This window comes from Mobula birostris, chromosome 6, assembly GCF_030028105.1.
Source record: "Mobula birostris isolate sMobBir1 chromosome 6, sMobBir1.hap1, whole genome shotgun sequence".
NCBI classification, from domain to species: Eukaryota; Metazoa; Chordata; class Chondrichthyes; order Myliobatiformes; family Myliobatidae; genus Mobula; species Mobula birostris.
In genome coordinates, this window is record NC_092375.1 from 134,036,715 (window position 1) to 134,061,667 (window position 24,953).

The 24,953-nt window shown below is 45.5% G+C and overlaps 1 protein-coding gene and 1 long non-coding RNA gene across 3 annotated transcripts in view; one reads left to right on the forward strand and one right to left on the reverse strand.

Annotated features, from left to right (window-relative positions):
* LOC140199380 (integrin beta-2-like) overlaps window positions 1–15,780 on the reverse strand; it is a 108,770-nt gene extending 92,990 nt beyond the window's left edge. For both annotated transcript variants that reach the window (XM_072261372.1, XM_072261371.1), the window contains exon 1: window positions 15,397–15,780. The gene's annotated coding sequence lies outside the window, so the exon portion shown is untranslated. The remainder of the gene's footprint in view (window positions 1–15,396) is intronic.
* The window catches only part of LOC140199381 (uncharacterized), a 32,570-nt gene continuing 22,973 nt past the window's right edge, over window positions 15,357–24,953 (forward strand). Inside the window, exons 1-2 of the long non-coding RNA XR_011886407.1 lie at window positions 15,357–15,796; window positions 18,241–18,285. This is a non-coding gene — a long non-coding RNA (uncharacterized lncRNA). The remainder of the gene's footprint in view (window positions 15,797–18,240; window positions 18,286–24,953) is intronic.

Consider the following 24,953-nt stretch of genomic DNA (forward strand, 5'->3'; position numbering starts at 1 on the left):
GAGGTGTCGCCCAAGGAATCATCGTTCGGTGGCGCCATCTTGAGCGGGAGTATGAAGGAAGATCAATTGTATTAAACCATTGAAGGATTCCAACTTCATTTCAGAGAAGACAAGGTTAAGGGATTGGTTCACCTGATGGAAGTCCAGAAGTTTGGTGTAGAGGTGTTCAGATGCAGATTATGGCAGGGAGGCCAGGGGCTCACACCGATCAATACTCATAATGCATTAACATCCTTCATTAGTTAAGAGACCAATTGTGTTCACAAGTATCATCTCACCATTGCCCATACAATTAAAGCATAATCTCCCTCCTTTTGCATTCAGCTCCTTTAGTAATAAACAATTACATTCTGTCATTTTCCTAATTATCTTTTGAACCTCATGAGAAAGTCATTAGAACACGCAGACCCCTTGGCATCTCAGTGTTCTGCTATCTTTCACCACTTAAACCATGGAAATGGGGGAAAAAAGTGTTTCATCCTACCAAATTGGAGAACTTCACATTTTCCCACACTTTTGCCATTTGTTTCCTATTCACTATCTGTACCCCTGTTCTGCCTCATGATATTCTCTTCACAGCTTATCTTTTGATCTGTCTCTGAAACAGCAGCAACCTTAGCTTCCCAATCATTAATTTTAAAAAATCTATTTATTCTGACTCACTGTTTCCTCTGAGCCTGGTTGATATCCCCACTTGCATGCCACCATGTGATTTTATTTTTTGCAATAAAATGTGGTATGATACCTTCTGCAAATCTAAGTAACTCTATTTTCTCTTTATCCAAAGCACAATTACTTTGAACAAGTTCAGTTGGTCAAACGTATTTCCCTTACAGTATTGCCTAATTCATAGATACATAGAAAACCTACAGCACAATACAGACCCTTTGGCCCACAAAGCTGTGCCCAAAATGTCCTTACCTTAGAAATTACCTAGGGTTACCCATAGACATCTATTTTTCTGAGCTCCATGTACCCTCCAGGAGTCTCCTAAAAGGCAATATCGGATCCACCTCCACCACTGTCGCCGACAGCCCATTCCACACACTCACCACTCCCTGCATAAAAAACTTACCCCTGACATCTCCTCTGTACCTACTTCCAATCACCTTAAAACTGTGCCCTCTCATACTAGCCATTTTAGTCCTGGGAAAAAGCCTCTGACTATCCACATGATCAATGCCTCTCATCCTTTTATACACCTCTATCAGGTCATCTCTCATCCTCTGTCATTCCAAGGAAAAAAGGCTGAGTTCACTCAACCTATTCTCATAAGGCATGCTCCCCAATCCAGGCAACATCCTTCTAAATTTCCTCTGCACACTTTCTATGGTTTCCACATCCTTCCTGTAGTGAGGCGACCAGAACTGAGCACAGTACTCCAAGTGGGGTCTGACCAGGGTCCTATATATAGCTGCAACATTAGCTCTCGGCTTCTAAACTCAATCCCACAATTGATGAAGGCCAATGCACCGTATGCCTTCTTAACCACAGAATCAACCTGCCCAGCAGCTTTGAGTGTCCTGTGATATTTTTTCAGTGCTCTGCCTTTTTGTTTTTAAAAATATCTTCTCATACTTTCCCTAAAACTGGACTCCCCGCCCTTTCAGAAAAATAGGTTACATTACTGTTTTCCAATCTAATGGATCCAATCGAATTCATCAACCATGTCAACGGCCATTTCACCTTAGACTTCAGACGAAGTCCATTAGGACTCAGGAACTTCTTTTTCAGCTCACGCCTTCAACAATTTTCTCTGTGTCACTGCCCTAGTAACAGTAATCTTGCTGACTTCTTTCTCTTCCATTTACTAATTTAAGCTATATTACTGGAAACTACAAATGATGAAAACAGATCCCTCTGAGTATAAATATTTCAGCGAACTGGTAAAAGTGCTCCTTATTTGGTAGAATAATCTGAGATATCCTGTACCACTCCAAGATACCCTATCACACCCATTTGCTGGACCAATAACATCATTGCCATCACATTAAGGGACCAAAGTATAAATGATAAAATACTTTTTTTTTCAAAATTTAGTTACTGTCTTTACTTATATACCAGTATGTTCCAGAGGCACGAGACCAGCCAGATGATGGAAAATCCATAAACTGCATATATATTCATTTTTTTAAAACACAAAATCTACTTCAAACTTTCTCCCTAATTATGCATTGCATTCCACAATCTTAAACCCAAGAAATTCTGCAGATGCTAGAAATCCAAAGCAATACACACAAAATACTGGAGGAGCTCAGCAGGCCAGCCAGCATCTTTGGAAAAGACTAAACAGTTAAAGTTTTCAGCCGAGACCCTTCTTCAGGGCTGGAAAGGCAGGGAGAAGATGCCAGAATAAAAAGGAGGGTGGAAGGGAAGGAGGATAGCTGGAAGGTGTTAGGGGAAGCCAGGTGGGTAGGAAAGGGAGAGGAAGAAATCTGATAGGAGAGAGTAGACCACTGGAGAAAGGGAAGGAAGAGGGCATCCAGTGGGGAGTGATAGGCAGGTGAGGAGAGCAAAACGCCAGGGTTGGGAATAGAAGAGCGGAAGGGGAGGTTTTTTCCAACCGTGAAGAGAAATCGATGTTCATACCATCAGGCTGGAGGCTACCCATGCGGAATATCAACCATTGCTCCTCCACCCTGAGGGTGGCCTCATCATGGCACAGGAGGAGGCCATGGACTGATGTGTTGGGACGAGAATAGGAATCAGAATTAAAATGTTTGGTCAGCAGGAAGTTCTGCTTTTGGCAGATGGAGTGGTGGTGCTTGACGAAGCGGTCCCCCAATTTTCAAAGGGTCTCACCAATGTGGAGGAGGCCGCATCAGGAGCGCTGGACACGATAGATGACCCCAGCTGATTTGCAGGTGAAACATTGCCTGACCTGGAAGAACTGTTTGAGGCCCTGAATGGAGAAGGGAGGAGGTGAATGGACAGGTGTAGAACTTTGGCCACTTACAGGGATAAGTGTTGGGAGGGAGATCAGTGGGGAGAGACAAATGGACAAGGGAATCACAGAGGGAGTGACCCCTGCAGAAAGCAGAGAATGAGAGGAAGGTACAGCTATATCTCTTTGGCGATGGTGGAAGTTGTAGAGAATGATGTGTTGGATGCAGAGACTCATGAGGTAATAGCTAAGGGCAAAATGAACTCAATCACTGTTAAGCTGGTGGGAAGATCTGCTGAGCTCAGAAAATCCATATTTGCCTGTTTTTCCATCCATTTCAATTAGTGAGCATCTCAGTCTTTTAAACTACCGATATATTAACAAGCTACGATGGTGGCTGTGTCTAAAGGTGCTGCGGTTCACACCCACTCAAGACTTGAGCAAAACGTTTGGGCCAACTTTGCACTGCAGTTCTGAGAGAGTTGAGCCAAGGACCCCTCTACCTTTACATCAACAATTAAATGCTAAGATTTTTGTTCAGCACAATGTACAAACCTCATTTCCAGAAAAGTTTGGATATTTTCCAAAATGCAATAAAAACAGAAATCTGTGATATGTTAATTCATGTGAACCTTTATTTAACTGACAAAAGTACAAAGAAAAGATTTTCAATAGTTTTACTGACCAACTTAATTGTATTTTGTAAACATACACAAATTTAGAATTTGATGGCTGCAACACACTCAACAGAAGTTGGGACAGAGGCATGTTTACCATTGTGTTACATCACCTTTCCTTTTAATAACACTTTTTAATCGTTTTGGAACTGAGGATACTAATTGTAGTAGATTTGCAATTGGAAATTTTGTCCATTCTTGCTTGATATAAGGCTTCAGCTGCTCAACAGTCCATGGTCTCCGTTGTCTGATTCTCCTCTTCATGATGCGCCATACATTTTCAATAGGGGATAGATCTGGACTGGCAGAAGGCCAGTCAAGCACACGCACTCTGTGTCTACAAAGCCACGCTGTTGTAGCCCGTGCAGAATGTGGTCTGGCATTGTCCTGCTGAGATAAGCATGGACGTCCCGGGAAGAGACGTCGCCTTGATGGCAACATATGTCTCTCTAAGATCCTAATATACACCTCAGAGTCAATGGTACCTTCACATACATGCAACTCACCCATCTGGATGTTCGTTTTCATCTTTGGCACAGAGAACTTGATGCCTGTTTTTTCTGAAAACTAGCTGAAATGTGGACTCATCTGACCACAGCACACGGTTCCACAGTCTTTTGGTCCATCTGAGATGAGCTCGGGCCCAGAGAACTCGCCGGCGTTTCTGCATAGAGTTGATGTATGGCTTCCTCCTTGCGTAATACAGTTTCAAGTTGCATTTCTGGATTCAGCAACGGACTGTGTTGAGTGACAATGGTTTTCCGAAGTACTCCCGAGCCCAGGTGGCAATAATTGTCACAGTAGCATGACAGTTTCTTAGGCAGTGCCGCCTGAGGGCTCGAAGATCACGCACATTCAACAGTGGTTTCCGACCTTGCCCTTTACACACTGAGATGTCTCTGAATTCTCTGAATCTTTTCACAATATTATGTACTGTAGATGTTGAAAGACCTAAATTCTCTGCAATCTTGCATTGAGAAATGTTCCTTTTGAACTGACTAACAATTCTCTCACGAATTTTGGCACAAAGGGGTGAGCCACGACCCATCCTTGCTTGCAAAGACTGAGCCTTTGATGGACGCTACTCTTATACCCAGTCATGATACCTCACCTGCTACCAATTAGCCTGCTTAATGTGGAGTCTTCCAAACCGGTGTTACTTGAATATTCTGTGCACTTTTCAATCTTATTTTAACTCTGTCCCAACTTTTGTTGAGTGTGTTGCAACCATCAAATTCTAAATTTGTGTATGTTTACAAAATACAATTAAGTTGGTTAGTAAAACAATTGAAAATCTTTTCTTTGTACTTTCGTCAGTTAAATAAATGTTCACGTGAATTAACATATCACAGATTTTTATTTTTATTGCATTTTGGAAAATATCCCAATTTTTCTGGAAATGGGGTTTGTAGTTCTCCCAGGAGTCCTGGTCAATATTCATCCTCTCATTACTGCAAAAAAAGATTATCTGGTCTTAGCATATCCCTTCCTTCCTTCCTTGCACCCTTAACTCCTGGTGGAGTCGTCGGGGTGCAGTCATGACAAGCTTTGCACCAGTCTGTTCCATCTGTCGCGGTTGTGTGCCAGAGCCTGGGTCACCGCAGTTGTTTTCCCTGTCCATTCTTTAATGTTGTCCATCCATCTTTTCCTCTGTCTGCCTCTCCTTCTTTTCCCCTCCACAGTTCCTTGTAGAACGGTCTTTGCAAGGCCACTGGATCTTGTTACGTGGCCGTACCATCTCAGCTTCCTTTTCTTCACCATTTTGAGAAGGTCTTCATGGGGGCCAATGTGGTGCTGGATGGTCTTGTGGACCTGCTCATTTGTGGTATGGTCCAAGTATGAGATATGTAAAGTATTATCTTTTGCAAATTTCTTTCACTTCAACAGAACTTCATGTGAATTGCCTTGCAGAGTCAGATCACAAAATGTGTTTCCTTTTAACTTGTTCTTTGCCCCTCTCTAGACTGCTTGATTTAGTTCTCAATCTATGTTAAATATTTAGTCTCAGTTCCCGTCAATCTCTTATTTTTGTAGAAACCTCTGAAAAAATGAGGATCACTTTTGTACGGTTAACACAACACTATTGCAGCTCAGGGTGTCGGAGTTCAAAGTTCAATCCTGGGGTCCTCTGTAAAGAGTCTGTACGTCCTCCCTGTGGAATGCATGGCTTTTCCCCAGGTGCTCCAGCTTCCTCCCAGAGTCCAAAGGCGTACCGGTTTGTAGGCTAATTAGTCATTGTAAATTATTCCGTGATTAGGTAAGGGTTAGTCAGGGGGGTTGTTGGGGGTTGCTGGGTGGCAAAAATCTAAATAAATAAAATATACATCCTCCCACGCTTCGTATACATCTCTTGCCAGAAATAAAAGCAGCAAGCAAAAAGCAAAAAGGTAAACTAAGTTTCCATATTGAGCAATAGTGCACTCAGATACATTTTGCAGAATTACACTCAGCCAGAAATTATGTAAGCCTGTTTCTGTTTCAGCTCAGTGCCTCGGGGAGAGTTAAAAACATATGTGCAAATGGAAACATTTTCATACATTTAACAGGAATTCTAAACAAGTTTTTTTTATGTACACAGCTCCTTAAGTTGATATAAATGCCCACACTCCTATGAGTTATCAAAAAATGCAGATTAGATTAGATTAGATTCAACTTTATTGTCATTGTGCCGAGTACAGATACAAAGCCAATGAAATGCATTTAGCATCTGACCAGAAATGCAAAGAATAGTGTTATTTACAAAATAACTGCGAATAAAAAAGTGCTACAGCACACAAATATGGAAGTACTGAGACAGTACAATATGGATGCAATACTGCTTCGCACTGTGATGAGAGGTTGAGCAGTGTCACAGCCTCAGGGAAGAAGCTCTTCCTGTGCCTGCTGGTGCGGGAGCGGAGGCTCCTGTAGCGCCTACCGGATGGGAGGAGAGTAAAAAGTCCATGGTTATGGTGAGATGCATCCCTGATGATGCTTTTCGCCCTGCCCAAGCAGCGTTTATGGTAGGTGTTCTCAATGGTGGGCAATTGGGTGCTGATAATCCGCTGGGCAGTTTTCACCACACGCTGGAGTGCTTTGCGGTCTGATACGGGACAATTGCCATACCACACTGAGATGCAGTTGGACAGTATGCTCTCAATGGTACAGCGGTAAAAGTCCGTCAGTATCCTGGGACAGAGGTGAACTTTCTTGATGCTCTGCAGGAAATAAAGGCGCTGTTGTTCCTTTTTGATCAGGATGGAGGAGTTCAGGGACCATGTGAGATCCTCGGAAATGTAGACACCAAGGAATTTGAAGCTTGATACACGCTCCACTACAGTTCTGTTGATGTAGATGGGGACATGAGTGTGACTCCTGGCATGCCTGAAGTCCACAATGATCTCCTTGGTCTTCTGGGTGTTAAGGGCCAGGTTGTTGTCGGCACACCACGCGGCCAGGTGCTGGATCTCGTCCCTGTAAGCCATCTCGTTATCCCCTCTGATCAGACCAACCACCGTGGTGCCGTCTGCGAACTTGATTATGGAGTTAGAACCATGTACAGGAACGTAGTCATAGGTGAAAAGGGAGTACAGAAGAGGGTTCAGCACACAGCCTTGAGGCACGCCGGTATTCAGGGTGAGAGTGGAGGAGGACAGTGTCATGGTCCGGTCCGTGAAGTCCGTATTCCTGTTCACGGTCCGGTCCATCGACCCTTGCTCCAGGTTTTCCTGTTTACCCTGTTTTTGTTCTTGTTTAGCTCTAATTGAGGCAGCTGATGCTCACTGGGGCTGGCAGCATAAATACCTTCAGAGACCAGGGCGTGGTTGCTGGATTGTTCTTGTCCTTACTCCTTGTATCCCTTCCTCTGCCTTCTGTTTCCTCGCCTGAAGCCCTGCCTTGTCTTGCCGGTAACTCTCGCCTCGCCTGAAGTTCTCGTCTCACCTTGCATTGCCTGAAGCCTTGCCTTGTCTTGCTGTTAACTCTTGCCTCGTCTCGCCTGCAGTCTTGTCCTGGAGCCACCCTGTACCTAGCTCCCTTCCTGTCCCTTGCCTCCGCCCAGGTAAGCCTGGCCATCTTGCCGTTACCTGCGGTTGGTTCTGTCCCTTCCTCTCCCAGCCTCCGTCGGGTGCTGAGCCGTGCCCTGCCCAAGAGTACTGCGTCCTGCCCCGGAGGAGCCTGCCTAGCCTCAAGCCTGAAGACTCCAGCCTCCCGCCAAGCCTCGCCTCAAGCCTCCAGCCTCGCCTCGTCTCCTGCCTCCTGCCAAGCCTTGCCTCGTCTCCTGCCTCCTGCCAAGCCTTGCCTCGTCTCCTGCCTCCTGCCAAGCCTCGCCTCAAGTCTCCTGCCTCCTGCCAAGCCTTGCCTCGTCTCCTGCCTCCTGCCAAGCCTCGCCTCAAGTCTCCTGCCTCCTGCCAAGCCTTGCCTCATCTCCTGCCTCCTGCCAAGCCTCGCCTCATCTCCTGCCTCCTGCCAAGCCTTGCCTCAAGTCTCTAAGACTCCAGCCTCGCCCTGCCTGCCAGCCAAGCCTCGTCCCTGCCTAGTTCTGGGGTCCGAGCCAGAGGCAAGACCCAGGTACTGGGTCCTTGCCTAGTCTCTGGCTCGGAGTCCAAGCCCAGGCTCCTAGCTCTCTTGTCCAGTTCTGTTCCAGGTTCCTGGTTTTCCTGTCCATGTCCTTGCCCTCAGCCTGTATCCTAGTCCTGTCTCTAGTCCTTCAGTGTCTGTGTCTTGCACTTGGGTCCATTCCCAGCCACCTCCTTATGACAGAGAGGTTGTCTAACTTCACTGATTGGGGTCTGTTAGTCAGAAAGTCCAAGGTCCAATTGCAGAGGGATACGCTGATACCAAGCCGGCAAAGTTTGGTGATCAGCTTGGAGGGGATCACAGTATTGAATTGAACAGAAGTTCCACGTAAATATAGTTAAGCATTTTGACTGGCAAGAGTAAGGCGGATGGAATGTAATGAATAAAAATGAGTTATAGAATGTGGAACAGTATAGTACTGGAACAGGTCCCTCAGCCAACATTGCCTGTACTGTATTGACTATAATGCCAATTTAAAGTATTCCCTTCTGCCTGCACGTGACCCATGTCCCTCCATTCCCTGCCTATTCATATTTCTATCCAAATGCCTCTCAAGTATTGCTATTATAACACCTTCCATCACTTCTCTGAAAATCACATTCCAAGTACATACCACATGGCCTCGTAAATGTCCCTTAAACTTTCCCATTCGCACCTTAAAGCTCTGCCCCCTAGTGTTTGGCTTCTCCTAGTTTGGAAAAAGAGTCTGACAGTCTACCTTGTCGATGCCTCTCATAAATTCACACACTTTTCTCAGGCAGAGAAATGTCCTCAAACTCCGATATTCCAGGGAAAACAACCCACGTCTTTCAGGAAGGGGATGACGAGGAAACACCCATACCTGTCCTCATCAAAGGATCAGCAGTGGAAATGGTGAGTTCCTGGGTGTCAGTACCTCTGAAGGTCTACCCTGTGCCCAACATATTGATGCAGTTACAAAGAAGGCACAGCAGCAGCTATATTTGATTAGGAGTTTGAGGAGAATTGGGTATGTCACCAGAGGCTCTCACAAATTTCTATGGGTGTACCGTGTAGAGCATTCTAACTGGTTGCATCACCGTCTGGTAATGGAGGGGCCACTGCACAAGATCAGAAAAAGCTGCAGAAAATTATAGTCTCAGCCAGCACCATCATGGGCACCAGCCTCCTCAGGAATGGCTCAAAAAGGCGGCACCCATTATTAAGGATCCCCCGATACCCAGAATGTGCCCTCTTCTCATTGCTACCATCAAGGAGGAGGTAGAGGAGCCTGAAGACACACACAAAACGTTTCAGGAACGGCTTCTCCCTTGCACCATCACATTTCTGAATGGACAATGAACCATTGTACGCTACCTCACTATTTTTTTGTTTGTTTTCTTTCTGCACTATCAATTTTATATATGCTGTATATATAATATATAATAATTTATGTTTTTATTGTTATGTATTGCAATGCACTGTAGCCACAAAACAATGTATTTCACGACTATGCCAGTGATATTAAACCTGATTCTGACTCTGATTCTCTTTCCATAGGTAAGGTTCTCAATTCGAGGCAACATTGCGGTCTACCTCTTCTGCACCTTCTCCAAACCCTCCACTTCCTTTCTGTAATGCAGAATGGTCAAAACTACTTCATATGTGGTCTAACCAAAGTTATACGCAGCTGCAACAGGATTTGCAAAATTTTTATTGACTTGCTCAGAAAATAGACAGAAACAGTATATTTCTTTGAGTGTTAAGAGTGGTTTTCAACGAAACTGGTTTTCATCAGGATCTGGTTGTCCTTGCAGGTCTTGAAGTACTGAAATGTAACACTCAGTAACCAGTTATGAAGGTAGGAGGATGCATGTACAAGTCTCATGGCAATTATCAAGAGCACTACTGAAACTCCATCTGGAATAATATGTACAGGTCTGGTCTCCCTAAACAAGACACATTACACCTGCAGAAGAGTGGGCACAATAAAATTCTATGATCTTGGTTCTTGGGCTGGAGGGGATTATACTGTGAAATGGAATTAAATCCTATGTAGCTTCACTGGGTAGAAGCATGAACAAACAATGTTTCCTAGCTAAAGAATCTAGAAGTGGGGATCACAGTTTAACAAGCAAAGGGGTTCAGCCATCAGGACTGAGTTGACAGCAAACCTTTGCTCCCAGGGTGAACCTTTGCAATTCATTTCACAAGAAGTTCAGTGGTTGAGTATACTCAAGTCGGAGGTTGACAAATATGTAAATATTAAAGGTGTCAATAGATGTGGATTTGATGCAGAAGATCTGTACTCAGATAAAATATTGTCAATCAATGCACATGAAATGCTGGAGATCAGAAAGCATCTATGGTGGGGAATGTACAGTTGATGTTTCAAACTGAAACCCTTCATCAGAATTGGAAAGGAAGGGGCAGGAGCCAAAATAAAAAGGCGGGGGAAGGGGAGATTCCAGAATTTGGACTTGTTGATCCAAATTTCCAGCATCTGTGGACTCACTTATCTCAAAACATCAGCCACGATCTTATTGTACTGCTGAGCAGGGGATAGAAGCCAAGTGGCTTATGTCTAATTCTATTTCAGATGCTCCTGTATTCTGAAGCACTACCTGAAAAAATAATGATCAGTAACTTATCTCCCTGTTGGTATCAACCTCCCACTTGCAAATTTCTCATTGTGTGTTCACAATTCAATTAGCTATGAAACATTTTAACACCACTTATGGAGTTAAATCAAGCAACATAGCCAACAATAGGGCATCACTTTCACTTTCATACCTTCTGTGCTCACTTTGACCCTCAAAACATGGAGGAACCATCACAAACTCCCTCAGCCCTGATGATCCAATGATTTCAGTCTCTGAGGCCAATGTGCAAACAGTCTTTAGGAGGGTGAACCCATGACAAGCATCCAGTCCAGGTGGGGTACCTGGCCGAGTATTGAAGACCTGTGCTGATCAACTGGCTGGAATGTTCACTGAGATCTTTAACCCCTCACTTCGGCAGTCTGAGGTCCCCACCTGCTTCAAGTAGACTTCAACTATACCAGTGCCTAAGAAGAACTTAGTAACCTGTCTTAATGATTATCACCCAGTAGCACTTGCATCCACAGTAATGAAGTGTTTTGAGAGGTTGGAGATGAAACATATCAACTCCTGCCTCAGAAGTGAATTGGATCCACTCCAAATTGCCTACTGGAGCAACAGGACCACAGCAGATGCCATCCCATTGGTTTTTCAGTCAATCCAGGAACATCTGGACAACAATGATGCACCTTTTTGATTACAGCTCAGCATTCAATACCATCAACTCCTCAAAACTAATCAATAAGCTTCAAGAACTTGGCCTCAATACCTCCCTGTGCAACTGGATCCTCGATTTCCTCACTTGCAGACCCCAGTCAGTTTGGATTGGCAACAACATCTCCTCTGCAATCTCCATCAGCACAGGTGCACCACAGGCTGTGTGCTTAGCCCCCTGCTCTACTTTCTTTACACTTATGACTGTGTGGATAAGCACAGCTCCAATGCTGTATTCAAGTTTGCTGACAACACCACTGTCTTGGACAGAGTTAAAGATGACAATGAATCAGCATATAGGAGGGCGATTGAAGATCTGGCTGAGTGGTGCCATCACAACAACCTCTTACTCAATGTCAGCAAGATGAAGGAGCGAATTACTTCAGCTGAAGGAAACCAAAGGTCCATGAGCCAATCCTCATCGAAGGATCAGAGGTGGAGCAGGTCATCAACTTTAAATTCCTCGGTGCTATTATTTCGGAGGCCATCTCTTACACCCAGGACGTAAGGGAAATTACAAAGAAATCACAGCAGCAGCTCTATTTCCTTAGGAGTTTGCAAAGATTCAACATGACATCTAAAACTCAGAAAAACTTCTATAGATGTATAGTGGAGAATATATTGACTGGTTGTATCACAGCCTGGTATATGAACATCAATATCCTTGAATGGAAAATCCTTCAGAAAGTAGCGGATGCAGCCCGGTCCATCATGGGTAAAACCCTCCCCACTATTAAGCACATCTATATGAACTGTTGTCGCAGGAAAACAGCATCCATCATCAGGAATCCCCACCACCCAGGTCATGCTCTCTTCTCGCTGCTACCATTGGGAAGAAGGTACAGGAGCCTCAGGGCTCAGACCACTAGGTTCAGGAACAGTTATTACCCATCAACCATCAGGTTCTTGAACCAGAGGGGATAACTTCACTCGGCTTCACCTACCCCATAACTGAACTGTTCCCACAACCTATGGACTCACTTTCAAGGATTCTTTATCTCATGTTCTCAATATTTATTGCTTATTTATTTATTATTATTCTTTCTTTCTTTTTGTATTTCCACAGTTTGCTATCTTTTGCAGACTGGTTGAATGCCCAAGTTGGTGCAGTCTTTCACTGATTTTATTACAGTTATGATTCTGTTATCAATTTATTGAGTATGCCCAAAAGAAAATGAATCTCAGGGTTGTATATGGTGACTATATGTACTTTGGTAATAAATTTACTTTGAACTTTGAATACTGTAGATAATTGCAGATCCTCATCTCATACATTCATGTCTTTTGTATGGCTGTAGCCTCATTATCACAGTCATGTTATTACTCATTCAAGTAGCAACCTTCTGAGAAAAATCTATCAATGACGTCAAATCTTAGGTGTTAACAAGGTATTGGTGAGCAAATCCAAAACCCAGATGGCAATACTCATTAAGTTCATGCAAATTCCTAAACCTTTCATTTACACAGATACCCTCAGGGATGCTTCCCCACAGCTAAGTACAATGGTGTCCCACACAGCATGTACTTCCAAATATGATAGTGATCTTCTGCACAATCCTAGTGAGACGTATGTGGATTCTCGGCAAAATCCATTCATTTGGACCTCCTGCAAATATAATTACAGTTGCCATTAAGCTGGTAAAGATGTTCTCTTTCAGCCTTGATGTTAACTTGAGGTGGGTGACTGTGATAAAATCTTAAAGAGTGGAGGAAATATCTGCAATATTCTGTATTTATTCCTTGAGCTAACATTATAAAAACAGACCTGTCTAAAGTGCTATTAACATGTTAAGATAACTTCTCACTGCTGGAAATGACAAAGCAAATTAAAAATTTCCACGATTTGTCATGTTGATTTCAGTAATGCTCAATTCCATTTAACTTTGTTCCTTGGTTTTGTATGAGTGAGTCAGTGAGGTACTACTCTAAAAAAAGTTTTGTGTTACAGTCTTGTAGCTAAAGCAGAACTCTCAGTGTAGTTGTATGCCTCATGGGCTGCCCAAAGTGCTGGCACACCCACAGATAAAACTGTGTGTTGTGATCATCATGTGTTTTTCTTCCTTGACCTCTACATGGCTTTCAACAGTCAAGTAGTTGACCAATGGCGCTCTTCCACTGTCCAGAAGTGTGAAGTTTCACTTCCTATTTCTACACCACAATCCTGCTGCAGCCTTAACACTAAAATTAACTACTTCTTTTTCTGCCAGCAACTGGATTCTGTAAGGATGAATCTTTAGTCCTGCCCACTTTCTTGTTGAAAGCTGCACTGTGCTGACATCATCCAAAACCACAGTCCTGTTTCCTATGTGTACACAAATAAAATTAACCTTGAGGATTTTAGTTCAAAGGAGAGATTGGGCTTGTCTGCTCTGGAGTAAAGGAGGCTGAAGGATATCCTGAGGGATAAAGAAAAACCTAACAGAAGGACGAAAATTATGAGAGACCTAGATAGGGGTAGACAGTCAGAATCTTTCCTTCCCTCAGTGGTAGGGGCATAACAACCAAGAGGCTTAAGGTGAGAGGAAGGAATGTTAAAGGGTCTGAAGGGAAATCTTTAATTTTACACAGAGATGGTTAGTATCTGGAATTCCCTGCCAGAAGAGAAGGTGATGGAATAAGATAAAACTACTACATTTAATTAACCTTTAGACAGACACTTCAAAAGACAAGTTCCTAATGTAGGCCTATGGGATTCGTGTGGATAGGCAAAATGGGTTGCCACAGATTTGTTGTGTTGAAGACTGCATTTCTATGCTGTACATCTGCACAACACAATAACATCACAGCACTTTTCAGCTTGCCTTCTGCTTGATCAGTTAGCTCTCATAAATGGTGATATTTCCTGTGCCCTCCTCTTCACCTTTCTAAAACCCAAACCTGACTGAACCTACCCTCTGTGCCTTTCTCGACTTTCAAAACCTACCATGAAGCCCGTAGTTCTGGCCAAGTTTTCTGTCACCCATCCGTGGTTCCCCTTTTGTGGCTCAATGCAAATTTCCTTTATGAGATATTCCAGTAAAGAAGAGGTTCAAATGGGTTGATATGGATCTTGGAGATAGCAGCTCATGATTAAGTTGGAAATGTGCAACGATACACGTTGTAAAATGTTCACAGGTAGGTTTACGTTCCACAAACCTGAACTTTAAGGAGATACTAGCAGAGAAAATGAAGCATGTTTTCGGGGGGGGGGGGGTTAAGGATAAGAAATTTGAATGGGAAATCAAGAGATCTCAAGAGAAGCGAAGAGGTGTGGAAACTGCGGGGGTGAAGGTTACGGTTTGAAAAGTCAGGGCGTTGAGGAGGACAGCGAGCAGAGAGAGCACGGCGCAGTCCGGGTAATGAAGCCCTTCGACGACACCCACTCCGAGAGTGCACCGCGGCACCTTCCACAACAGTCGGGATACCACCGAACCCTCGCGCTACTTTGAAGCTTTCAGCAAAAGAGGAATCTCGACCACGAGGTTGCTATAAAATCAGTTTGCAAATACGTTTGTTTCTTTTCTGAATAAAGGCTGCACCCACCCGCGTTAAGCTAGGTGTTGTCTGGCACCAAACCGCCAAACCTGGTAAATAAGAGTTTGCCGCTGATGGCAAGGTTGAGCAGTGACAGAACGTGGACAGCGGGCTTCAGCAGACTGAAAGGCTAAAGACGGGATATTCTGCACCTGCTGGAAATCCAGAGCAACACACACAAAACGCTGGGGTGGCTCAGTGAGGAGTTTTAAAGCGGCGACAGTTTATTCCTCTCCAGAGATGCTGCCTGACCTGTTGAGATATCCCAGCATTTTGTGCGCGCGTTGCGCACTGCGAAAGGAGCTGCCTAACACTCTACAAAGCGTGGGGAAGCTTGCAACCTCCGAACCGAGAGTTTGCAGCGAGGGGAGAGGTTGACGATCAACATTGGTACTTCCTGTGTAAATTTTATATCGAAATTATGTTTAAAAAGCAACTAGAAGCTCCGGTATAAGTAGGGTAGATCCACTGCGCTAATAAGCTGGTTACTTACTGAACTGAAATCCGCTATGTTTGTGCCTCCGGTTTTCGCGATCAGTAGTTCTAGTTGATTCTTCTTTGGACTTCCCAATACCTTCTTTATGCGAGGGAAGTGAGTTTTAAAGAACGCAGGCGGAAGTGGCGGTGCGCTTCCAAACTGAACGGAACCCAATCTGCAGATTCGCCCCCACTCTAAAATGCATGTGTTAGCCAAAGATATTAGGAGAGTTCGTCTGTTCCTTTATCGAATAGCAATTTTCGTACTCACAAACGAGGAAATCTGCAGACGCTGGAAATTCAAGCAACACACACAAAATGCTGGTGGAACGCAGCAGGCCAGGCAGCATCCATAGGAAGAGGTACAGTCGACGTTTCGGGCCGAGACCCTTCGTCAGGACTAACTGAAAGAAGAGGTAGTAACAGATTTGGAAGTGGGAGTGGGAGGGGGAGATCCGAAATGATAGGAGAAGACAGGAGGGGGAGGGATGAAGCTAAGAGCTGGAGAAGGGGGAGGATCATGGGATGGGACGCCTAGGGAGCAAGAAAGGGGGAGGGGAGGAAGATGAAGAGCTGGCAATGAGTTATTGTGAGAGGGACAGAGAGAGGAAAAAAGAGGGGGTGGAAAAATAAGGGATGGGTAAGAAGGGGAGGAGGGGCATTAACGGAAGTTAGAGACATTAATGTTCATGCCATCAGGTTGGAGGCTACCCAGACGGAATATAAGGTGTTGTTCCTCCGGCCTGAGTGTGGCTTCATCTTTACAGTAGAGGAGGCCGTGGATAGACATATCAGAATAGGAATGGGATGAGGAATTAAAATGTGTGGCCACTGGGAGCTCCTGCTTTCTCTGGCGGACAGGGCGTAGATGTTCAGCAAAGCGGTCTCCCAGTCTGCGTCGGGTCTCACCCATATATAAAAGGCCACATCGGGAGCACCGGACGCAGTATGTCACCCCAGCCCACTCACAGGTGAAATGTCGCCTCACCTGGAAGGACTGTCTGGGGCCCTGAATGATGGTGAGGGAGGAAGTGTAAGGGCATGTGTAGCACTTGTTCCGCTTATAAGTGCCGGGAGGGAGATTGGTGGGAAGGAATGGGGGGGAACGAATGGACAAGGGAGTCGTGTAGGGAGCGATCCCTGCGGAAAGTGGGGGAGGGGAGGGAAAGGTGCTTAGTGGTGGGATCCCGTTGGAGGTGGCAGAAGTTGCGGAGAATTAGATGTTGGACCCGGAGGCTGGTAGGGTGGTAGGTGAGGACCAGGGGAACCCTATTCCTAGTGGGGTGGCGGGAGGATGGGGTGAGAGCAGATGCACGTGAAATGGGAGAGATGCATTTGAGAGTAGAGTTGATGGTGGAGGAAGGGAAGCCCCTTTCTTTAAAAAAGGAAGGCATCCTCTTCGTCCTGGAATGAAAAGCCTCATCCTGAGAGCAGATGCGGCGGAGACGGAGGAATTGCGAGAAGGGGATGGCATTTTTGCAAGAGACAGGGTGAGAAGAGGAATAGTCCAGGTTGTTGTGAGAGTCCGTAGGCTTATAGTAGGCATCAGTAGATAAGGTGTCTCCAGAGATAGAAACAGAAAGATCAAGAAAGTACTCGTGATGTTTTCATAAGCAGTAGTCTTTTTCAAAAAATTTTACGCTTGACCCGGCAATACCCAGGTGGCTAACACCCATCAACCTTACAGTCGGCACCAATCACCTCCCCCCACCCAAACATGAATCTCATCAGCAGGACAAGGACATCTTTGATGTTGGCAGCAGGTCGCAGGGACGTTCCAGAAAGAACTGCAAATCTGCTATGGTTAAACCTTGTTATTTAGAAATAGATTACCGTTTGGTGCACTGTGTTTAACGGGAAGGGGCTGTCAGGGAGTCAGAGGAAATTGTTTAAGGGTGTGCTCAAACCGTCCTTGAAGAATTCCCACTGGCTCTTGGGAATCTCTGTATGTGAGCCCTTAATGTGGAGACAGGCGTGGTACCGAGCAGCTTCTGGTGCTGCAGCGGGAACACCCAGATGATCAGTCTTTCCCTCCCCCACTTTCTGCTTTCAGCAGAAATTGCTTCCTACCTAACTCCCTTGTCCATTCATCCCTCCCCACTGATCTCCCTCCTGGCACTTACCCTTGCAAGGGGAGCAAGTGCTACAACTGCCCATACACCTCCTCCCTCACTACCATTCAGGGCCCCAAAGAGTCCTTCCAGGTGAGGCAACATTTCACCTGTGAATCTGTTGGGGTCATACACTGTGTTCGGTGCTCCCGGTGTGGCCTCTTGTATATTGGTGAGATCCAACGTAGACTGGGAGACCGCTTTGCTGAGCATTTACACTTCATCCACCAGAACAAGCAGGATTTCTCAGTGGCCACCCATTTTAATTCCACTTCCTGTTCCCATTCTCATTCCGATATGTCCATCCATGGCCTCCTCCATTGTCGAGATAAGGCCACACTTGGGCTGGAGAAACAACACCTTGGTGTTGGGTAGCCTCAAATTCGTTGGAATGATGGAACTAACATTGATTTCTCAATCTTCCAGTAATGCTTCCACCACCCCATTCACCATTTCCCATCGCCTGTCCCTCTCTCCTGTTATCTCTTTGCCCATCCATCACCTCCCTCTGGTACTCCTCCCATGCCCCCCCCAACTTTCTTCCTTCTTTCATGGCCTTCTGAACCTTTGACCAATCAACTTCCTAGCTCTCTGCTTCATCCCTCCCCCTCCAAGGTTCACCTATCACCTGGTGTTTCTCTCTCCTCTCCCCCTCCGCCCACCAACTTTTTAAATCCACTCCCTAGCTTTTTTCTCCAGTCCTGCCAAAGGGTTTCAGCCTAAAATGTCGACTTTACTCTTTTTCACAGATGCTAACTGGCCTATTGAGTTCCTCCAGCATTTAATGTGTGTTGGTAAGTATAATAAAACATCGTGTATAGCAGTGGTCCCCAGGCATGCAGCGGTAGCTGGAGCGCACCCAGCACATCTTTAAGAAGAAAGCGGAAATAAACAAGCTGATTAATTAGGTGCCGCCCGGAAGCCAGTCTTCATTAGAGGAACTGAGGTGGAGAGGGTCAATAACTTTAAATTCTTCAGCATTAAGGATCGACATTTCTCTCTCTGAAAAGTGTCAGAGGATCTGTCCTGGGACCAGCACGTGACTGTCATTACAAAGAAAGCATAGCAGTGACTATACTTTATTAGAAGTTTGTGTAGATTCAATACGTCACCTCGATCCTGACAGCCCTGTCTTTTCAGCCTGTCTGGGCTAGCACTTAAATTGACCAAACAATGGAACAGCTAAAGGCCCCAGCGCCTTGGAAAGAGGAGTGAACGTCACGTAGAGCAAATGAAATTGGCAATTGCCTCTGATCTGGGCCGACATCTGGGCAGCACCTAATTAATTAGCTTGTTTATTTTGGCTTTTTTCTTAAAGATATGCTTGGGTGCACTCCAGCTACCACTGCACCCCTGGCTGGTCCCCTACCTCTGGGCCGCGGACCGATACTGAACATACAGTAGCACGGTACGGGCTCTTTAGCCTACCAGTTTGTGTTGACCTAAAGTTAATACTAAATCTTCTTCATGATCAATTTAAACTCTCCCTCCTACACAGCCTACAACCTTCCATTTTTCTTTCATCCATGTGCCTATCTCAGAATCTTTTAACTGTCCCTAATATATTAACATCTACTACCACATCTGCAATGCATTCCAGGCATCCACTACTCTCCTTGTAAAATGCTTATCAATCCTGTCCATTGGAATCCTCTCCAATAGTTTGCCTCCCACTGTGGCAAGACTCAATGGTCTATAATTCCCAGGGTTATCTCTATTACCTTTTTTGAACAACATTTGCCACCTTCTAATCCTCTGGTATCACTTCTATGGCTAGCGAGGATGCAAAGATCATCATTAATGTTCCAGCATTTTTTCCCTTTGCTTCTCATTGTAACATGGGTTATATTCTGACTGGCCCCGGGGGCTTATCTATCGTAATGTTTTTTAGAAGCTCCAGCACTTCCTCTTTAGTAACCCCAATGTGCTCCAGCACATTAGCTTGTTCTACACTGACCTCACATTCATCAAGGTCCCTTTCCTGGTGAACACTGAAGCAAGCATTCAGTAAGACCTCCCTTACCTCCTTTGCCTCCAGGCACAATTCCCCCTTTATCCATGATTGGTCCTACTTTCACTCTAGTCATCCTTCTGTTCTTCATATACATGTAGAATGCCTTAAAGTTTTCCTTAATGCTACTCACCAAGGCCTTCTCATATCTCCCTCTAACCCTCCTAAGCTCCTTCCTGGCCATCAAGAACCCTGCCTGATTTTTGCTTCCTATACCTTAGGTATGCTTTCTCTTCCTCTTGACTATCTGTTCTACTTTTTTTGACACCCATGGTTCCTTCACCCTACCATCCTTTCCTTGTCTCACTGGGACGACCCTATCCAGAACCCCATGCAAGTGATCCCCAAACTACCTACACATTTCTGCCGTGTATTTCCCTGAGAATATCTGTTCCTGGTTAATGCACCCAAGCTCTTGCCGAATACCACAGTAATTAACCCACTCCCAATTAAAGACTTTCCCATTTCAGCTGCTTCTATCCTTATGCTAATATGCCATTATGATGATAAATCATATTCCAGTATTAAAATAATGAATATATTTGAATTTACAGATGAAACAGAGATTTGAAACACTTCACCTTTCTTCACATTCTAACTCCATTTCCAATTTTTGAACCTCTACTGTGAGTTCTTTAACTCCTTTGATTTGTGCACTTTTTCTAATTTACTGTAATTTCTGCTCATATGTGCTTTTTGCGATTAAGGGTAAAAGGATTCAGATTGCATTACATTTTTATTCAGTGTTCAGTACAGAAGTGAAGCCCCGAGCTTACAGCAAAAGAGTGAAGCAATTATTTTCCTCAACTTGCACAACATCAACTTCCCCCAAGTACATCTTCCTCATTCTTTTCTATGTTACAATGCTTTGCTTCATTGCCCTTGTTTCTTGCACCTCTTGAAGATGCAGCCTGGTAGTGTACTTCTTTCCAAGCCCATATCTGAAGACCAAAGCATCCTTATTACAATACCATAAATTGCCCATGTTCTTCCTGTGTTCCTGTGCATTTCATCTGAGCACTACATTGGGCCAGTGAGACAGATTGGGTAACTTGTTTACCTGTCAACTAGTGCAAGAGTTCCCAAACTGGGGTCCATGGACCCCTCAGTTAATGGTAGCATAAAAATGGTTGGGAACCCGTGAACTAGTGGGTATGTATTCTGGTGATACTGCTTACACACATTCATGAAGGATGGCTATGTGGAAGGGTTATCACCTTGCCTGTGAAACTAGACTTTAAGCATAAAAATAATACCTTGAGGAGAAAGAAAACTGCCCATTAAAGATAACCAAAATTCATAGAACAACAGGAATTCTGCAGATGCTGGAAATTCAAGCAACACACATCAAGGTTGCTGGTGAACGCAGCAGGCCAGGCAGCATCTCTGGGAAGAGATACAGTCGACGTTTTAGGCCAAGACCCTTCGTCAGGACTAACTGAGGGAAGAGTTAGTAAGAGATTTGAAAGTGGGGGGGGGGAGATCCAAAATGATAGGAGAAGACAGGAGGGGGAGGGATGGAGCCAAGAGCTGGACAGGTGATTGGCAAAAGGGATATGAGAGGATCATGGGACAGGAGGTCCGGGGAGAAAGACAAGGGGGGGGGGAATCCAGAGGATGGGCAAGGGGTATAGTCAGAGAGACAGAGGGAGAAAAAGGAGAGTGAGAGAAAGAATGTGTGCATAAAAATAAATAACAGATGGGGTACAAGGGGGAGGTGGGGCATTAGCGGAAGTTAGAGAAGCCAATGTTCATACCATCAGGTTGGAAGCTACCCAGACGGAATATAAGGTGTTGTTCCTCCAACCTGAGTGTGGCTTCATCTTTACAGTAGAGGAGGCCGTGGATAGACATGTCAGAATGGGAATGGGATGAGGAATTAAAATGTGTGGCCACTGGGAGATTCTGCTTTCTCTGGCGGACAGAGCGTAGATGTTCAGCAAAACGATCTCCCAGTCTGCGTTGGGTCTCGCCAATATATAGAAGGCCACATCGGGAGCACAGGACGCAGTATATCACCCCAGCCAACTCACAGGTGAAGTGTTGCCTCACCTGGAAGGACTGTCTGGGGCCCTGAATGGTGGTGAGGGAGGAAGTGTAAGGGCATGTGTAGCACTTGTTCCGCTTACAAGGATAAGTGCCAGGAGGGAGATCGGTGGGGAGGGATGGGGGGGGGGGGGACGACTGGACAAGGGAGTCGCATAGGGAGAGATCCCTGCGGAAAGCAGAGAGAGAGAGGCGGGGAGGGAAAGATGTGCTTAGTGGTGAGATCCTGTTGGAGGTGGCGGAAGTTACGGAGAATTATATGTTGGACCCGGAGGCTGGTGGGGTGGTAGGTGAGGACAAGGGGAACCCTATTCCTAGTGGGGTGGCGGGAGGATGGAGTGAGAGCAGATGTGCGTGAAATGGGGGAGATGCGTTTAAGAGCAGAGTTGATAGTGGAGGAAGGGAAGCCCCTTTCTTTAAAAAAGGAGGACATCTCCCTTGTTCTGAAATGAAAAGCCTCATCCTGAGAGCAGATGCGGTGGAGACAGAGGAATTGCGAGAAGGGGATGGCAAGAGACAGGGTGAGAAGAGGAGTAGTCCAGATAGCTGTGAGAGTCGGTAGGCTTATAGTAGACATCAGTGGATAAGCTGTCTCCAGAGACAGAGGCAGAAAGATCTAGAAAGGGGAGGGAGATGTCGGAAATGGACCAGGTAAACTTGAGGGCAGGGTGAAAGTTGGAGGCAAAGTTAATAAAGTCAACGAGCTCAGCATGCGTGCAGGAAGCAGCGCCAATGCAGTCGTCGATGTAGCGAAGGAAAATTGGGGGACAGATACCAGAATAGGCACGGAACATTGATTGTTCCACAAAGACAACAAAAAGGCAGACATAGCTAGGACCCATATGGGTGCTCATAGCTACACCTTTAGTTTGGAGGAAGTGGGAGGAGCCAAAGGAGAAATTATTAAGAGTAAGGACTAATTCCGCTAGACGGAGCAGAGTGGCGGTAGAGGGGAACTGATTAGGTCTGGAATCCAAAAAGAAGCGTAGAGCTTTGAGACCTTCCTGATGGGGGATGGAAGTATATAGGGACTGGACATCCATGGTGAAAATAAAGCAGTGAGGGCCAGGGAACTTAAAATCATCGAAAAGTTTAAGAGCGTGAGAAGTGTCACGAACATAGGTAGGAAGGGATTGAACAAGGGGGGATAAAACCGTGTCGAGGTATGCAGAAATGAGTTCGGTGGGGCAGGAGCAAGCTGAGACAATAGGTCGGCCCGGACAGGTAGGTTTGTGGATCTCGGGTAGGAGGTAGAAACGGGAAGTGCGAGGTGTGGGAACTATAAGGTTGGTAGCAGAGGATGGGAGATCCCCTGAGCGGATAAAGTCGGTGATGGTGTGGGAGACAATGGCCTGGTGCTTCTTAGTGGGGTCACAATCGAGGGGTAAATAAGAGGAGGTATCCGCGAGTTGTTGCTGTGCCTCGGCAAGGTAGAGGTCAGTACGCCAGACTACAACAGCACCCCCCTTATCGGCAGGTTTAATAATAAGGTTAGGATTAGTGCGGAGGGAATGGAGAGCAGAGCGTTCTGAAGGAGTGAGGTTGAAATGGGAACAAGGTGCGGTGAAGTCGAGACGGTTGATGTCCCGTCGGCAGTTAGCAATAAAGAGATCCAGAGCAGGCAGAAGACCAGAGCGGGGTGTCCATGAAGAAGAGGAGGGTTGAAGACGGGAGAAAGGGTCATCGGTGGGGGTGGAAGAGTCCTTGCCGAAGAAGTAGGCTCGGAGACGGAGACGGCGGAAGAAAAGTTCCGCATCATGGCGAACACGAAACTGGCTGAGGTGTGGGCGAAGGGGGACAAAGGTGAGGCCCTTACTGAGAACAGAGCGTTCTGCCTCCGACAGTTGAAGGTCGGAGGGGATGGTAAAGACCCGGCACGGATGAGATCTGGGATCAGAGGGGGGAGGGGGGAGGCTGTGGGTGCCGATGGAGAGGGGAGGGTTGGGGTGAGAGGAAGATGGAGCCTCTGAGGGCCCAGGAGCTGACGGTGGGATCTGAGGAAGACGGGATTGCAGAGTATTGGTTGGGGAAGGGGAGACGGGAGTCACAATAGCAGCACATAAAGACCTGGCCTGGAGTTCAAGGCTGGAGTTGCAGTTGGTGGTTGCGCAATCGCTGTGAAGGTGTCCATGGTCGTTGCTGGAGTCCGGGTTTTGAATATGCCCTGAGGTGTCGGAGCCAGCGAGATCAATGGCAGGGTTATTCATAGAGTTAACATTCTACCATCAAAATAACTGACCAATTTTTTCCAACGCAAGATGTTTGTAAAAATTTGAAACTACTTTCAATTCAAATGAGCAAGTTAATCACCAAAGGTTTCTCTCTAGTGTGGTCATTCTGTGTCTGAATAATATAACCACAGATTGATGGTACTGAAGTGCTACTTAGTGTTATTAATAAATTGAAACTGTTATGGTATTGCAGTACCAATAGTGTCATTTTTCATATTCTTACTTTGCATTACACAGTTGGTGTCAAAGGTTGTGACTATTATGAGTATCTGATTTTTATGCTTGTTCTGCTATTGCCAGAAGTTATAGCTATATCAGTCAGTCATATCCAAGTTCCTCATTAAGATACTCAAAACATGAAGAGGATAGTTTCTTGATCGGTCATGGCGAGAAGGCAGGTGTATGGGGTTGAGTGAGATCCAGGATCAGCCATGATGGAATGGTGGAGCAGACTCGATGGGCTGAATGGCCTGATTCTGCTCCTATGTCTTATGGTCTTATGATACAAAGAACCACTCAGCAGGTTCCAAATATCAGAGAATTGAGCAAAGTCCAGAAAAACATGGGAACTTTGAGCTTTGAAGGCATCAACTTAGAAAGAAATTTAAATAACGTTACTAAATGTCTGACAGAATAAATGGTTTTCCTGGAGGTACTGAGAGTGGAACCACAAAAATGATGGGGCTTTGTGACTGGCAGCAAGAGATGTAAAGGAACCTGTGCAAAGAAGCTGCTATGTTTAAATAACCACATCGGGCTCTTATGAAGAGTCCAGGATATTCTGACTGAAGCCTTTGACACGAGCTGTATAATCTAAAGTAACAAAGAAAAAGCTCACAAACAAGAGAAAATCTGTAGATGCTGAAAATCCGAGCAACACACACAAAAACGCCATCAGTTTGGAGGCTACCCAGACGGAATATAAGGTACTGTTCCTCCATCCTGAGTGTGGCCTCATCATGACAGTGGAGGAGACCGTGGATGGACATATCGGAATGGGAATGGGAAATGGAATTAAAATGGGTGCCCACTGGGAGATCTCGCTTTTCCTGGCAGACGGTGTGTAGGTGCTCGGCGAAGCAGTCTCCCAATCTACACCGGGTTTCACCAGTATACAGGAGGCTACACTGGGAGCACTGAACACAGTATATGACCCCAACAAACTCACAGGTAA